This window comes from Aquarana catesbeiana, linkage group LG01 (assembly GCF_042186555.1).
Source record: "Aquarana catesbeiana isolate 2022-GZ linkage group LG01, ASM4218655v1, whole genome shotgun sequence".
Taxonomy (NCBI): domain Eukaryota; kingdom Metazoa; phylum Chordata; class Amphibia; order Anura; family Ranidae; genus Aquarana; species Aquarana catesbeiana.
This window is the reverse complement of record NC_133324.1, coordinates 719,673,981-719,692,369: the sequence shown is the minus strand read 5'-3', so window position 1 is coordinate 719,692,369 and position 18,389 is coordinate 719,673,981.

Genomic DNA, 18,389 nt, shown 5'->3' with positions numbered 1-18,389 from the left:
CGAAAGGTGTATCAATATTAATCTCCAAACATGCAAACTTTTTTCTCTCAGACTCACTGATTGACCCAGCTGGTAGATATATCTTCCTCAAAGGGAAATACGCAAACAAACCAATAACTTTGGCGAACGTTTACTGCCCCAATGATCACCAAGTCTCCTTTTTTCGAGACATCTGCTGCCAGCTGGCAACCTTTCAGGAGGGTTTAGTTCTCCTTGGTGGAGACTTTAACGTCCCCCTAAATCCACTATTAGACTCATCATCAGGCTCTTCTACCCTAACATACATGGCTTTACGCCAGATTAAAACCCAACTACAAAACCTGACCCTCCACGACACATGGCGTACATTATCACCCACAGTAAAAGATTACACATTTTTCTCGGCCCCACACCAAAAGTATTCTAGAATAGATTATTTTTTCCTTTCTCAGTCAGATCTCTCATCTCTAAAACAGTCAACGATAGAACCCATGTTTTTATCAGACCATCACCCCATTACGGTTACCCTATCCTTCCCTGAAACTCAACCTCGAACTAAAGTATGGCGATTTAACCCCTCGCTGCTGGGGGATCCGGCCTCCCTAGACCACATGCGTACATGCATCCTCAACTACTTTGCTGAGAATTCGTCACCTGAAATCTCTCCCATCTCCCTTTGGGAGGCTCATAAGTGTGTGGTCCGGGGGGATCTGACTGCTTTAGCGGCTAAAACCAAAAAACGGAACCAAGAACTTATTAATTCACTCATCGACACAATTAAATCCCTAGAAAGAACACACAAACAAACACAGGCAATCGCCACCTTACAAGAACTGTCTCATACCCGTGCTCTTCTTAAAACAGAATTAGACAAACGTTCTAGTAGGCGCTATATCCTCTCCCAGAAGATCTTCTACGAGCAGGGGAACAAATGTGGACGCCTACTTGCTCGCTCAGTTCAATCTGCTAAAACCACCACCAGAATACATCAATTACGCAATCCTAAGGGAGATCTCCTGGTCAAGAATGAGGAAATAGCTAAAGAATTTGAGATCTTTTACTCAAAATTATATAACTTAAACCCTGACCAAAGATCTCAAAACACACAGAAAACTCGCTCTGACCTCATTAAATCTTTCCTCTCCAAAAATAGTCCCAAGCCTATATCGCCCCAACTTAAACTAGAACTCGATAAACCCATATCCCTAACTGAAATTGAGGTGGCAATAAAACAAATGAAACTTGGCAAAAGCCCTGGCCCTGACGGCTACACTCTCCAATATTATAAAACATTTTTAGATATCCTTTCCCCTACACTCTTATCCACATTCAACGCCCTGGCTGATGCCCAATTCGATCCTTCCAAAATGCTAATAGCCCACATCTCGGTCATACCAAAAGAGGGCAAAGACCCTTCATCAGTCGCGAACTACAGGCCAATATCCCTATTAAATGTAGACATCAAAATATATGCAAAAATCCTCGCAAATAGACTACTCCCCTTAATACCAAACCTCGTGTCCCTAGACCAGGTAGGGTTTGTCCCGGGCAGGGAAGCCCGAGACAACGTAATCCGCACGTTAAACCTACATCACTGGATCTCGGCTACTAAAACCCAAGGTTTTCTCCTCTCCCTAGACGCCGAGAAGGCGTTTGACAGGGTGGCCTGGGACTATATGCACGAAGCTCTTTCGGCGATCGGGATCGGAAATCGCATGCTTTCCTCTATTATGGCACTATATTCTGGTCCCACCGCTGCAGTTAGAGTCAACGGCCTCCTGTCAGACGCCTTCTCGGTCAGGAATGGCACACGCCAGGGCTGCCCTTTATCACCACTTCTCTATATCCTCACCTTAGAGCCCTTCCTCAACAAACTAAGAAACAACCCTGATATCCGTGGCATCACAGTGAAAGGGAGAGAATACAAGGTAGCGGCATTCGCCGACGATATCCTGCTGTCACTACAAGCACCCCGGGTTTCACTCCCAAATCTATTACATGAAATTGATCTCTTTAGCAAAATTTCCAATTTAAAAATCAATCACACAAAATCACAGGCCCTGAACATTTCGCTCCCCCTTCAAGAAGTGACAAGTTGTCAAGATTCTTTCCCGTTTCAATGGCAAAAAAACGCCCTTACTTACTTAGGAATACAAATCCCACCCCTCTTATCAAACCTATACGTATTGAATTTCCAGGGAGCTCTACTTAAAGTCCAAAATCTCCTCAAAGAATGGAAGATGTTAAATGTTTCTTGGTTCGGAAGAGCAGCCCTGATTAAGATGCTTATCCTGCCACGCCTGCTATATCTCATACAAACAATACCAATAGCCCTGCCACCTAGCTTCTTTACAACATACCAAAAAATCTGCTCAACATTTTTATGGAGAGACTCTCCCCCTCGCATTAAGTACTCTAGACTCACCTTATCTAAATCCAGGGGTGGAATTGGACTTCCAGATCTGGGCAAATACTATAGCGCAAGCCATCTCACGAGGGTAGCGGATTGGAATATCCACGCCCTCAAGAAATCCTGGATTCCCCTGGAAAACGCCATATCACATCTTCCTATACATTTACTCCCATGGCTTTCCCCTAAACACTGGCCGCAACCGATAACGACTCATCCACTAATCTATCCGTCCCTACTTGCATTTAGAAAGGTCTCACTAAAGGGGAACTTGGCCTCAATCCCGGGCCCCTTAACCACATTAAGAGGAAACCCTGCCTTCCTTCCAGGCTCCCATAATAATTTCCTACAGAAAGAATGGCCATATGATGACGTTCTAGCCATGCACTTTTACCAAGATGGGAAAATCATACCTCTTGAAAAACTCATAGAATTATCCAAAACTTCAACATTTTCCTTTTGGACTTACAGGCAAATCAGACATTTCCTGGAATCTCACATCAATCAAACTCAAGTGCTTAAACAGCTCACTCAGTTTGAAACCCTGTGTCACCGTAAAACTCCACAAAGACATCTCATCTCTCTCCTGTATTCACTACTTAATGACCCCTTAACACCTACTACTTCACCTTCTCAGAACTCATGGAACAGGGATCTTCCGACACCTTTAACTAGCGAGGAATGGAATACGGTCCATGAGTACATACATAAGGGCTCATTGAATGTCACTACACAAGAGAATGGGTATAAGATAGCTACCAGATGGTATAGAACCCCCTCAAGACTCCACAAATTTAAATCCTCTATCCCCAACATCTGTTGGCGTTGCGGAGCGGAAGTGGGCACTATGCTACATGTATGGTGGGATTGCGCAATTATCCAACCTTTTTGGAAGGAGGTTCATAATTTAATAGCACAAATCACCACATTTACTTTAGATTTTACCCCAGCCCAATATCTTCTGCACCACACTTCATTATCCAAGCGTAACTACTTTAAATCCCTAGCGATGCATCTGGTGAATGCTGCCAGACTATGTGTCCCAAAACACTGGCAATCGACATCTGCACCATCAATCAGTGAATGGTTTGCAAGAATCGCCAAAACGAAAGACATGGAAGAGCTTATTCATGTTTCTCAGGATAGGACGCAGAAGTTCACGACTACATGGTCTTGTTGGATACACTTCACGACCACCGAAGGATATCGTCAATATCTGCCAAGAGTGTCCACACAAACATAATCGCGTATAATCAGGAGGGCACTCCTATTGATGCCTTCCCTGTAGATTCTGGAGGGGCGGATTCGGTCACTCCCTGGAGTCGTCCCCTACTAGTTTCTCTTATCTCACCTCCAAACATCATTCTTCCTATTCCCTTTTTTCTTTCTTTCTTACACACCTCACTTTTTTCTTCCCCCTTCCCCCCTACCCCTTCTACCCTTTCTCTTCCCCTTCCCTCCTCTCCTCCCTCTTTTTGACTATTCTATCTTCCCTTCCCTTGATTAGCAACTCTTACACAGTTGTCCTACGCATAGTAGGCCCTAAGATGAAGGCACCCTCTCGTCATTCTTGAAACCTCGAGACACTCAACATTGGTGCCCGGTGGGGTCACGACACTCCCTAAACCCCTACCCGGGACTGGCACGGTGCCCGACTCTCCCCCTTGTACTCACCAAGAGATGATGTGAGTGGAGAGAGTCCTGTACTGGATAATAACACCCTATTAAGAGGTTTCATGTTTTTACCCCCAACATTACTAAAAATCCTTCTCCAGATCAACCTCCTTTTAGCATTTTGTTGGAAAATGTATGTATTCAATACTGTTTGCTCTTTATGCCACGAGATGATTGTGCAAGTTGCTATGTACGATTTCTGTATGTGTTATATATTTTATATACAATAAAATCTTTATGGAAAAAAAAAAAAATATTTTCTTCAAAGTGATGTTTCTGGGTATCATGTGAATCCTCCACCGCACCACTGTGATAACACCGGTAAAATTGAATGCTTACCACAAGGCAAGCTCTAGTAAGCTTGTGACCTTGACCCGGTCGGGGCCTTTAAGCAGAGGAAAATTGGAATGAGGATGGTCCACCAAACCGCATAAAGATCGGTCCCAAAAACTTTTCACATGCACCGCCAAGGTACCGGGATAAGATTCGCTCAAGGATTCCTGCTATATGAACATCCTGTAGAGCTCAGAATGAGCGATGTTCATGTTGGCTTCCAGGTCGCATTCGTTTATTTTCCTGACACAATTTTGTGTTTTCAAAGGCCTAATTCAAAGTCATTCTTGTCCTGCAGCAGCTGCCCCTGGCCACTACTAGTGGGGAGCCGAAGGGAAGACTGTTTACTGAGGAGAAGTTTGAACACACCTGACCTGTGTGTCCATTGTCTTTGGACAGTTTAACCTGTCCTCTTTTCCAAGGGTGGGGGGGAAGAGTCTCTGAGTTATTTTATCTGTTGTGTCCATGTGTGATAATAAAACAGTCCATGTTAGCAGCGGAGCAAGTCTCGTCTTGTTTTGTGCTTTGTGAGCGGTTGGAATATCTGATATCTAGAGTCAGACTGGGAGGAAGTGGTATACTGACGGAAGCACTCAAGCGGAGTGTGGGACGTTCCGTCACAGTTTTCTTCTTCAATGACGGGCACTGATATGGCTGCACTGACGGCACTGATGGGCACCAATGAGGTGGCACTGACGAGGTGGCACTGATGATGGGCACTGATAGGCAGTACTGATGGGCATTGATAGGTGGCACTGATGGGCACTGATAGGTGGCACTGGTATGTGGCACTGATGGGCACTCATAGGTGGCACTGATGGGCACTCATAGGTGGCACTGATGGGCACTCGTAGGTGGCATTGATGGGTACTTATGGGTGGCACTGATGGGTACTTATGGGTGGCACTGATAGGTGGCACGGATGGGCACGGATGGGCACTGACAGGTGGCACCGATGGACACTGATGGGTGGCACTGATGACACTGATTGGTGGCACTGATGACACTAATGGGTGGCATTGCGGGGCATCACTGAAATATAATGGTGCCAGTCAGTGCCCATTTGTGGGCACTGATTGGCACAGATCTTTCATAATTTGCACATGTGGATGGCCATGAGGTACATATCTGGCCATCCACATGTTGCCCGCTTCCCTGGTGGTCCTGGCGGCTTCCCTGGTGGTCCAGTGTGGGCATCCGAGGGAGGGCTGTGCTGATAAACAATCAGCGCAGACCCCCCCTGTCATGGGAGCCGCCGATCGGCTCTCCTCTACTCGTGTCTGTCAGACGCGAGTGAGGAAAATCCGATCAACGGCTCTTCCTATTGACATCGTGATCAGCCGTGATTGGGCACGGCTGATCGCGTGGTAAAGAGCCTCCGCCCAGTCAGGATAACTATGTCATGGTTATGCAGTAATCTTCTCTGTCAGCTTACCTTTGCCTCATGTGTTCAGACTAAGAGGCCAGCCACTCACACCTGGCTGGTTTTATAACCTCTCCTCTAAGCATGGCCCCACCCCAGGCCCTATCAGGGAACCCTATATTAACCTGTGCACTGCAAGCCAGCGGTGCTGATCAACCATTGTTTATTCATTGTGTGTTTGGCTTCCTGGTTCCTGTTTGCCGTGTGCTCGTCGTTTGTCTCTGTTACCGACCTTGGCGTGTTCCCGACTATTCCTGTCTGCTCGTGACCCTGACCTTTTGGCGTGTCCCCAACTATCCCTGTTTGCCTGTGACCCTGAACCTTTGGCATGAACTCTGTTGTCCTTGTCTGCTTGTGGCTCCCGACCTTGGCTTGTCCCTTACTATCCCTATCTGTTGCCTACTGTGGGCATGAGCTGGGGGACCCTGAGGGTTGCGACCTGGAGCCAGTTGCAGCCCAGTCCATCCTCATCACTAGAGGCTCTGGTGAACACCTGCTGTCTCTTAGACTCCATGCCCTAGGGAATCTTACGCTCTAACCCCGGTGGGATCCGTGTTGGTGTTCCAGCGGCCCTGCCTTCCTTACCACTTTGTCTCCCATCCGCAGCAGTCAGCTGTAGTGTCCACTACCTTGCGGTGCACTCCTGATCCCTACGGTGTGCATCTGTCACCTAGCCTCAAGGTGACCTGACAAACTGAACCACCGCCCGGCCGTCAATCTGCTATAGGCCGGGCGGGAAGTGGTTAAATATACATAAGCAAAGCAGATAGAAGTGTTTCAGTTTTTGGGTGGAGATGGTTCAGTTAGCACATACCTGTGGAATGAGAGAAGAGATTTTCCGATGAGACAATCAGATAATGATGAGTGCAGAGTCAGAAGTGCTCCCACTTAGAAATAGCCCCACTTTGAGAAAGATCCCCAGTTGCAAATGTGCACCCTGCTGCACTTCCTCCAGTTCCCCGATATCCTTTTTGAGAACTGGTGCCCAAAATTGAACTGCATATTCCAGATGAGGTCTTACTAATGATTTGTACAGGGGCAAAATTATATCTCTCTCTGGAGTCCATACCTCTCTTGATGCAAGAAAGGACTTTGCTTGCTTTTCAAACCGCAGCTTGGCATTGCATGCTATTATTGAGGGCTGACACCCACCTTGGGACACTTGGCTCGGAAATGTCCGGCTTTTCCACATCCATAACATCTCCTTTCTAGTCCTGTGTACTGTTTTGGTTTGCTTGCCCGAGTCCCTTGCTCCTGAACTTTCGCTTGGGTCTCCATTACTCGCATCAGCGAGTGGTATATTTGAGTCTGAGCCTGTGCTACCTGCGCCATCAGTTCCATTGGCCCTAGTTCTACAACTGGTTTAAGGATGTCAGGGGGAGTCAGTCCCTTGGGTTCAGATTTGGTTCCACTGTCGTCATCGGAAAACTATTTCAGCATGAATAGAGCAGGCCACCACTTTCTCTTTGTTTCCAGTAACAGGATTCACATCTCTTGGTTGTTGACTCTTTTCTTCCAGCATAGCCTCTTCCTCTCAAACCTGTCTTATCAATTCAGGATAGGTTGGTATCACCTGGGTCCTTTTCAGTAACAACTTCAGCACAATAGGATGGTTGGGCCAGGCCCCATGTAGCACCCGGTCCAATCGTGCCTGATCAGTGTCTTTGGTTGTAGCATCCGGTCTACCCGAGAGATGTATTCGGACAAACTTTCCTCTCTGTGTTGATGGATGTGGTTGAACTTGTACATCAGATCAGCGATTGTTTCAACTCTTCCAAAAACAGCACACAAAGCCTCAATGTAGTCCATGGCAACACAAGTCCTCTTGCCCATCCTTAGGTTACGGATCACGTCGGCCGCTGGACCTGGAAGGCTCTCATTAAGTTGCTGTCATTTCACAGCCTCTGAAACACTCCACTCTTCCATAGCCTGCAAAGCTTGACTCATCCAGGTTTCAAACTTGTCTTCTCCCACAGGCGTCGGCAACTGCCCCGAGAAAAACCTAAGTCTTTAATAACTTTGTTTAGCATTCCCAGGCCCATTCTTCACCAGGATATCAACCAGATGACAGATATCTGTGTAGAAAGAGTGGAGGGGCGCTGGCCCCTTGAGAATCAGTCCCCATAGGCACAGGCAATTGTCAGAGATGGCTTTTCATCCACTCCTCTCTCGCTTCTGAGGGGGAATACCCTTGCCATCACTTCCTCCGTTAAGTTGATCTCTTCCTCCTGAAAACACACTGGCACTCCTTCCTGCCATTCTATCAGTGCCCTGACTTGATCCATCTCTGCGGAGGCTTCAGTTTCCACTAGGTAAGCCCGATGTCCTGGCACTAAAGCTCTCAGACACCTTCTGATCTCTCTCTCGGTATGCTTACTCCCCGAGATCTCCAGAACGGTGCTTCTGTCGATTGGAGTCCCAAAACTTTGACTCAATGCAACTGCGGCCATGGATGCAGCTTCCCACTCAGATTGTGGCTCCGATCTAGGTTGACTGGGGCCTGCTGCAGATAGCCTCCCAGACGAGCCCCCAAATGTAGCACAGCCCCCTTGGGGACTGCTGAGATTTACCTGCTCATCTGCACGGCCATGATCAAGTGAACGTTCTAACCCACCTGACACTCTGAGTTCAGACACCCTGTTACCACTATTAAGCAAGAATCAAACAACTCAGTAGTATAAGGTTCTGAAATATTTTACTTGAACCCAAATTGGAAAAGTTATTTCACAAAAAGGAATAAATCCGCTGAGTTGGGATAACAGCACCAACTCAGCAAACAGATTCCTCCCGAAGACATAACAATGGTTAAACGATGGATAATGCTATATACACAAGACAAGTGTACACTATATTCATATCCAAAGTCACCTCCTAGTGGATGTTTCAGTTAACTACATATGTGGCCATACTGAGATAGATGTAATCTAGACAGACTATGCTATTCTAATGAGAGAGCTAATCTCCCTCTGGCATTATATATATATATATATATATATATATATATATATATATATATATATGCTTCCTATGAGTAATGGCAATGATTGGTGATCCAAGGGGACACAGCTCACTATTGATCGCCACGCTTGTGCGTGCCCCATCCACCCAGACCAGGGGGAACTGGTTAAAGAGTTGAGCTGCCTGTGGATAATGCCCAGTCAGCAGGTGACCAACCTGCCCAGATAGACTGGGTCTCCTGTTCACATATCCTATAGCTGGAATGAGCGCTCCCACTCCGTTTTTGCTGTGCAGTTTTCACTGGATTCCAGGTGTCACAATTAGGGCAGCCCATTCAGTTCAACTAACTACGTAACTATGGTTGATCCTGCTTATTCCTGTAAATAAACTGATCACAGCAATCATGATTGCCCATCCATGATACCATGGTCAGTTTACGTCTTTCATTATCAGGCTCTTTGTACAGCATGTCTGTATCTCCCTCTCTCCCTCTCTCACTCCCTGCCATTTACGTGATCTGTGTAAAGTTTTGGGTTAAAGTTCTGCCACAAAGTCTTAGGCCCCTTTTACACAGGGCAGAATTTGCTCTGATCAGCAGGGTACCAGCCCACAGATCCTCTGCTGATCAGAGCAGAGTAGGCCGATCACACATCCGTGTCCACTCAGTTTCTGCAGAGCAGACACAGACAGAGCGTGCTCTGCTCTATGTATGGCCAGGAGTAAACTCCACTGTCCATTTACTCCTGGCTACTCTCCGATCCAATCCACCTAAATGGAAGAGGATGGATCCCCTTCCATTTTTTTTTAGTGGACTGGATCGGATCCAGAGGTAGGTGGGTATAAACAGACAAGTCTGTTTACATTTTCCTGTCTATAGCAGTCCATGAACCTTCCATTTTTAGGTCTGCCTAAAAAAACTGACCTGTGTGAAAGGGATCTTGAGAGCTAAGGAAGAGCACACTTCTTAAAGTGAGTTGTTTTTTTTTTTTAACTAAAACTGGTGCATTAAGAATCTGGTGCAGCAGTGCATGGTAGCCAATCATATTCTAACTTCAGCTTGTTCAGTTAAGCTTTGGCAATAAAACCAGGAACCAGAGTTGCTCCAGATGTTGCCCTCTCCAGTTTCTGTAAATAACCCCCATGACAATACTTTTGCACAGAGCTGCCCCAAACCTCCTCTTCCCCCCCAAACCTCCTCTAATGGGGTCCCCCACCAGCACTGTCCATGCCTCCTCTTCTGTGTCTTCCCCTCTAACAAGGCTCTTTCTAGAGGACAATCGTGCAGGCTCAATCCCAAGCTGGGCATTTATTGACACACAAAGAGCAACTTGACCCAACTCCCCCTTACAGTCTCCCACTACTGCCTCCATGTCCAGTGAGAAAAGAGACAGAGAGCCTCAGATAAGTATTTTGGGGGGGGCTGGGTTGGAACTGATCACATAAAGTTTTTTTACCTTAATGCAGAGAATGCATTAAGCTAAAAAAAAACCTTAAAGTGGTTGTAAACCTCAGACATGAAATATTAAAAAAGCATATCCTTCTATAGTGTGTACTAAGTGTCATTTCTCTCTGCTGCCTCGTTCCTCTGCTATCAGCATGAGTCACTTCTGATAAGTTTTTCTGACACCAAGAGAAAAAAGGTGACGAGGTGGGATCTCCAGCAGCTTGACAGCCTCAGCTCTGTTTCTGTGTGCCGTGTGAAGGGGGTGTGTCTCTTCCCTCCAATTAGCTGTCGGAGCTCTCCTCGCTGAGCTCTGCTGACAGTAACTTCAGCTCTCTGCCCCCTTTTTCTGAACTCTTATGCCCCGTACACATGATCGGACTTTCCAACAACAAAACCGTGGATTTTTGTTCGAAGGATGTTGGCTTCAACTTGTCTTGCATAAACACGGTCACACAAATGTTGGCCAACAATTACGAACGTAGTGACGTCCAAGATCTATGTGATATCTCCATTACGAACGCGAGTTTTACAAGACCATGTGCTTCCGGCTCATACTTGATTCCGAGCATACGTGAACTTTTGTGCGACGGACTTGTGTACACACGATCGGAAAGTCTGACAACTAAGTTTTGTTGGTGGAAAATTTGAGAACCTGCTAGCCAACAATTGAAAGTCCGACAACAAATGTTCGATGGAGCATACACACGGTCGGACTTTCAGCCAACAAGCTCACATCCAACATTTGTTGTCGGAAAATCCGATCGTATGTCGGGGCATTAGAGAAGCTTATAAATTGAGCACTTTGAACTGCTGTAGACAAGAGAAGACTGCAGATAGACAGGTACAACTTATGTAGGAGGATTTGTTTAATCTCTGTGTATCACCTGAGGATAGTCCCTTCACCGGGTATATGTAAGGGTTTACAACCACTTTAAGCCCTTACAACCTCTTTAAAATAGATGGATGCAGCTAAACAGTTTTAGAAAAGTTAATCACATAATTAGATTTATGTGACGGAAAACAGTTCATTTTTTAAATCAAGATATATAAAATATTTTTTACATTTACATTGCTATGGATATGCATACTAAAATATATGCCAAAATAGCACAAGTGAATCTTAGATGAACTTATTCTATTCCATTAATCAGTACAATCTTCCACTTAATCAACATTCATCTACTTCTTAAGACATGGCAAACCTTAAATCAAGAAATAATAACAAATACATGATAATACAATGTAGACTCTCATCCACAATTTTATCTCAAAATCAAGCGGGATGCCACTGTTCCTCCAACAATAACTGGGGTTAAGTGATCATTTCCCAGCTAATACTATCCGTAAAAAAACAGATGCCTGTAATTGTCTCTACTCTGACCTTTGAGACTTATCAAAGTCAGATAGGTAATCATCCAATCAAAGAGACTATCATTATCAGAAGGAAGGTAATTATAATCTGAATATGTTTCAACATGATTATTATAAGCCCATAGTTTGTCAGATTTGATTGGGGTAGAATGGTAGGCGTTAGTCCTTCACAGCTTCAGCCTGGAAATCCTGGTTGTTTTTTTTTTTTTTTTTTATTCTCATTGCTCATCTCAGCTCAGTATTCTATTTATTTGGGAATGTGGTTTCTGGAGTGTGAACACTTCAAGAATTGAGGGTATAAGTGAACATGAAGCTGCTGCCACATCAGCATATAATTGCACTCTTCAGCTAGTCTCCGGAGGCCAGTGAAATACTTACTGGAACCCATCCGGTCTTGACAACCTCTGTATGCTTGTTCTTTATCGACAATTAGCACAACTAGGAAACTTCAGCAGAGGCTGAATTCATGTCATTTGTGTTATGTACATGTTAATGCTTGATGTCCTGTGTCTTATACCAAGCAATGGAGGATCATTTTAAATGCCTAAAATATCATAAAATAATCTTTAGGGTATGATTATCATTTAGTGTTCCCTTTAAGCCACTCACTATGGAAATTAAAGGTTTTAAAACAAAACTTTTAGCAAGCATGAATAATGCATGCTTCAGGTGGATTATTGACAGTAACAGTAAAAGACACTGGCCATTCCTATAATGTAGAAGATCCATGACAGCATATACAACGTTAGTATCTTTACATCTCACATATATACTACAGAGATGCAAGCAGAGCTACACTAAGGTGACAAGATTTTCAAAAGGAAATCTGGGGACACTGTACTGACCACACCCCCTTTAAAGGGGTGGTGTAGAGGCAGAGTGGATGGCAGGGCTAATAGCGCACACTGAATAGTTAATCTGGCCATATTGTGCTAACCAGTGGCGGCCACTCCATTTGGGTGCAGGGGCACCGCCCCCCTAATCCAATGTGCCTGGCCTCTAATCTACATACAGGGCGCCAGATGCATGGATTTCAATGGGTTTTTTTTTTTTTGAAGCACGTGTTTAGAGCCTTAGGCTCTAAGTGGCTTCAAAAAGGGTGGGCTCGGGGCACAGAGCACTGCGCCCCGAGCCCACACAGTTGTGTGACAAAAGCGAATTAATATTCGCTATTGTCTTCCTGCTTCTCCTTCCAGCCCACTAGGAAGCGGGTTTTAAGACCCGATTGGCTGAGAGTAGAAGCGACCGTATTGCTTGGGAGCAGAAGCAGGGGGGAAAGTGCAGAGGAGGAGATGCAGGGGAAGCTGCCGAAGCTGCCCATGACCTGGATGGGGTATGTGCGAGGCTGTTGGGCAGACGGCAAGCAACGGGGGGGGGGGGTTGTTTGCTGATTGACCGAGTGACAGGGGGGTAGTGGGTTTGACCGACTGACTGACCGATCAAACTAAAAAATAGAGCACCAGCCGCCAATGGTGCTAACAGTATGATGGAGTTAAAAGGGCTATGGTTAAATGTCCCATGAGGCACACAGAGCAGCTGGCAGGTGGACCAAGATGGTGGCACAAGAGGCAGGGCAACGGGAAAACACAACAGTGGCAAAAGTTAATAAAATAGAATTTTTATAAAAGTTTACCTGCAAAATCCTTTACTTTTGAAGTAGATCACGGGACACAGAGCCATAGTAATCACTATGTGGGTTATGGGCCACCTTCAGGTGCTGGACACTAGCACACCCTAAACAGGAAGTTGCATCCCTATATAACCCCTCCCTTACCGGGAGTACCTTGGTTTTGTAGCAAAGCAATACACGTGTATACTAGAAAGAGGGCGGGACCTCTGTGTCCCGTGATGTACTTCAAAAGAAAAGGATTTTACAGGTAAGCTGTTATAAAAATCCTATTTTATTTAATCGTACATCATGGGACACAGAGCCATAGTAATCACTATGTGGGATGTCCCATAGCAATGCCAACTGAGGGGAGGGAGACACAACAGAATTAGGGCAACATGAGACTAGAGGAGTTATACTGCTGTCTGCAGCACACTACGCCCAAAGGCGATACCTTCATGCTTTTTTACATCTACCTGAAAGAATCTGGTAAATGTATGGATTGAAGACCAAGATGCGGCCTTGCAGATTTGAGCCATGTAGGCTTAGTGATGCACTGCCCACGGAGCATTAACAGCCCTAGAGGAGTGCGTTTTGATTTGAGAGGGTGGAATATACCTCTTTAAACCATAAGCTTGAACGATTACTTGTCGAATCCATTTAGAGATAATAGATTTCGATACTGCCTGCCCTCTTTTAGGACCTTCAGGCAATACGAACAAAACATCCATTTCCCGAATTTGATCAGTCGCCTTTAAGTAGACTTTGACTGCTCTCACCACATCAAGAGAACGTGGTGATTTTTCTTCCATAGAACAGGGTTCTGGAAAAAATGAAGGTAAAAAGTTAGGATGAGGACTCAATACTACCTTATCCTTGTGAACAATAATAATATGGCTCTTTACAAAAAAGAGCAGCCAATTCTGATACCCTTCATGCAGCAGATATGGTTACCAGAAAAAATAGTTTCCTTGTCAAAAAGAATCAAGTGAATATGTAGTATCGGCTCAAAAAAAGGCTGTTTCTGTAATGCCGACAAAACTAAATTCAAGTTCCAAGGGGTCAGGGGTGACCTAACTGGAGATTAAGCCGTATTACCCCCTGAATAAAGTTACGATCCAAAGAATGCGAAGCAAGTGGTCATTGAAATAATACAGATAAGGTCGAGACCTGTCCTTATAAAGTACTCAAGGCCAGCTTTATATCTCACCCCATCTGTAGAAAGTCAAGAATTCTACCTATGACCTATTTCCCGGGGTGCCAACCCCTGGTTTCACAGCAGGAGACATATGCTTCCCAGACTCCATAATATATAATTATGGAGGCCGGCTTCCTTGCATTAACCAAGGTAGATGACAGCCCATGCTTCTTCAGAGTGTGGGCCTCAATAGCCAAACTGTTAAATTTAGCATTTGTAAGGTAAGATAGAATACCGAAGAAGGTCTGGACATGGTGGTAGCTTATGGGACCCCTACCGCCATCCTTATGATCTCTGCGTACCAAGATCTTCTGGACCACGCCGGGGCCACAAGAATCACCAACTTCCCTTGATCCTGTGAAGAAGTCGTGGACGCACGCAGAAAAGGAGGGAATGCATAAATCAGTAAAACTGATTCCATGGGAACACCAAGGCACCTGTTCCGCATGCTAGTGGATCCTTTGTTCTTAACTTAAAGATGTCGATCTCTCTGTTAAACCTGGACACAAACAGATCTACGTCTGGGATCCCCCATCTTTGACCTATTGTCAGAAAGATATCGGGGTGAAGGAACTATTCTCCCGGGAACAACTGCTGGCGACTCAAAATAGACCGCCTGCCAAATATCTATCCCTAGAATGAAAAACTGCTGATATGCAAGGTACATTGTTTTCTGCCCAAGATAGGATATGATTCACCCTTCTCTGGGCCGCACAACTTCTTGTGCCCCTTGGTGATTGATAAAGGCCACTGCTGTGGCATTGTCAGATTGGATCCTGACAGGATACCTCCGTAAATTAAACGTCCAGGCCCTTAGGACCAAGCGCTCTGCCCGAATCTGTAGAATGTTAATGGGCAAGGTCATTTCTGATCTGGACCACTTCTCTTGGACAGTTGCCTCTTCCAGGACTGCTCCCCAACCTTAAAAAGGTTGGCGTATGTTGTTACTTCCCAGGTAACTGTAGGAAAGATTTTTGGTTATTAACTATAAACTGAGGCTCACCGGCACACCTTTGGAGTCAGACACATTGGAAAATCCAGAGCTGGAACCCTCTTGTTCTAAGCCGATAAGATACTGTTTTGCAGCAGTCTCGAATGAAACTGAGCATAAGGAATGTCCTTGATTGAAGCCACCATCTTTTCCTCATGCAAGCTGAATAGGATTCATCTTGCTTCGACCCCCTTAATCAGTTCCTTTATACGTTTGTAGTAAAAACACAAGAAAATGACATATGAGAAAAAAGTGATAATAAATTATACATATGAAAAAGTGGCAAGTGAAAAGAAAAGTGAATTGACTCCATACACGGATCAAACAGAACACTGATGGGAGGAAAAAAATGATTGAATGTTAAAAGATACATGCTGTCGAACCCCATTAGTAATTCCACTAATATTAGGCATTCAGGTCTGGCCAATGCCTCCCTATTCAATCCCCCAGGTGGGTTGCCTGATTCGATCAAGGTTTTCAGAGATGTTCTTCTCAGAGATCTTGATAGCTTGAGAATTAAGAACATTAAAATGGCCAAGGACTTACAATTAGGTCTAGACCAGCTTTGCAATCAAAAGGACCTTGTAATTAGGCCAGCGGACAAAGGGGGGGTATCGTTGTCCTCGACAAGGCAGATTACCTCCAAGAGCTTAACAATATTGTCGGGGACCGCGATACGTATACCCCTCTCAAGTCTGATCCACGCTTTGGATATAGAAAAGAATTGGAACAAATTGTCAACTATGGTTTTGAGTCTGGTATGATCAACAAAAAGCAGAAATTGTTTTTGGTACCAGTATCCTCACGGATCCCTATTATGTACTACCTGCCCAAGATCCATAAGGATCCGGTCTGTTCACCAGGCGGTCCAATTATCAGTGGAATAAATTCTATTACTTCTAGGGCAGGAAAGTATATCGATAGCTTCCTCCAACCTCTGGTGAAATTATTACCAGCTTACATTAAGGATAGTAGGCACACCATCAACTTGCTTAAAGACTGTGCATACAGGAAGGGGCATTGGCTGGTAACAGCCGATGTTACCTCCCTGTATACTATAATTCCCCATGACTGGGGAATTACATCAGTTAAACACTTCCTGAATAAAGACCCTTCACTACCAAATAGGCAGAAGCATTTCATCATGGAACTTCTTAAGTATGCTACCACGCATATTTTTTTTGGTATAACAACCAGTTTTTCCTACCAACAAAGGGTGTGGCCATGGGGGCAATATTTGCCCCCAGCTTAGCCAACCTATTCATGGGTAAATGGGAGGAGGACATCATCTATGCCCAGCCAAGACCCGAGTTGGTCTTGTGGGCCAGATATATAGATGACATCCTCCTCCTATGGAATGGCACCCATGAATCTATGTGTACATTCATGGAGAACCTGAACAATAATGACAGGGGTATTGAATTTAAATACAAAGCCAGCCAATATACTGTTAACTTTTTGGATCTTAAGATTTGGGGGTCTATTCACCTCCACCTATTTTAAGACCACAGATCACAACTCATTCATACCCCGTGACAGTTGCCATCATAAGGCATGGCTCGACTCAGTTCCCACGTAACTGTTCTAAAATCGCTGACTTTAAGACCCAATCTAAGGTACTAACGGATAGACTTATAGAGAAGGGATACAAGGCCCCCTTCCTCAACCAAAAACCCGATGAGGTAGAACTGTTGGACCGTGAACACTTGCTTGCTGATAAAATCACGACAGACAGATGCGAAAATAACAGCAATTTTTCGTGTCCCTTTATAACAGGGTATTCCCACCAACATTTTCTAATTAAAAACTACTATATAAGCACTAGCATATTGTTAAAAATGTTTGAGTGTCCTTCCTGACAGAGCCCAGGTAGTTTTTAGAGGGGTTCCCTTAATTAAAACACTTGTGGCCCCCAGTGTCTGTGATCCTCCCAGTAATAGACCTATGTTCTTTCAAAATCTAGTGGGCTATTACAAATGCAAAAACTGTGCGGTATGTTCCATTAATGCTATTGGGGATAGGAAGGTTACTCATTTTCACTCCACTAGCACCTCTCACGAGTTCCCAATAAAGTCATTCATCACCTGTTCCACTCCCGGTGTCGTTTACCTTCTGACCTGTCCATGAGGACTTCAGAACGTTGGGCAGACTGTTCGACTTCTACAGGTCAGATTGAATGAGCATGTTGGGAATATCAGAAGAGGCTTTAAAGGGCACCCCGTTTCAAGACACTATCTAGAAGTACACAAACAGGACCCTAGAGAGACCTCGTTTGTTCGCATTGATAGATTGAAATTATCTTGGAGAGGGGGCCCCAAGAGACGTGCCATCTCCAAACTAGAAATGGGGTGGATTTATAAAATCAGATGTCTTAGACCCCTTGGGCTAAATGTTGATATTGAGATCAATGCTTTTATTGCCAATGCATAAATTATGTTTAATTTTAAGTCTGTTTTTTGCATTTTTTAAATATGCTTGGAGAACACCAACACGATATGATGTCGGCCACCCAACATATTTTTCATGATTTATGTCGATAGCATGGTGCTTTTTATCTCATTGCATTTGTCTGTAATGTCCTTGTGGCAGTTGGATTTGTTCTCGTTTGATCTATGTATGATTTTCTATCTATATACATTTAGATCCTTGGTTGTAGTATTTTTCCCTTATATAGATCCTTTTTTCATGCACACATTTTGGTTCTTGTATTGCGGTGCAATCCCATACACATCTAGATTTGTCTATCTGTTTCATACAGTGTTCGATTCCCTCTTCCTTGTTTACAGTGCTCTATTTGCATGACGCTCATCAAATCAAGGCTTGGTGTTCTCCTACGCAGTGTTTTTTAATTGTAAACCATGTAGTGGCGCCCAGACGAAAGCAAGGTCTGGTTGCCGCCGGGTGGTATAAAGGTGATGGTTCAGTTCATCCCCCGTGCCCCTTTGAAGACGTCACCTATGACGAAACGTGTAGGGCGTGGCTACGCACTGACGCCATCA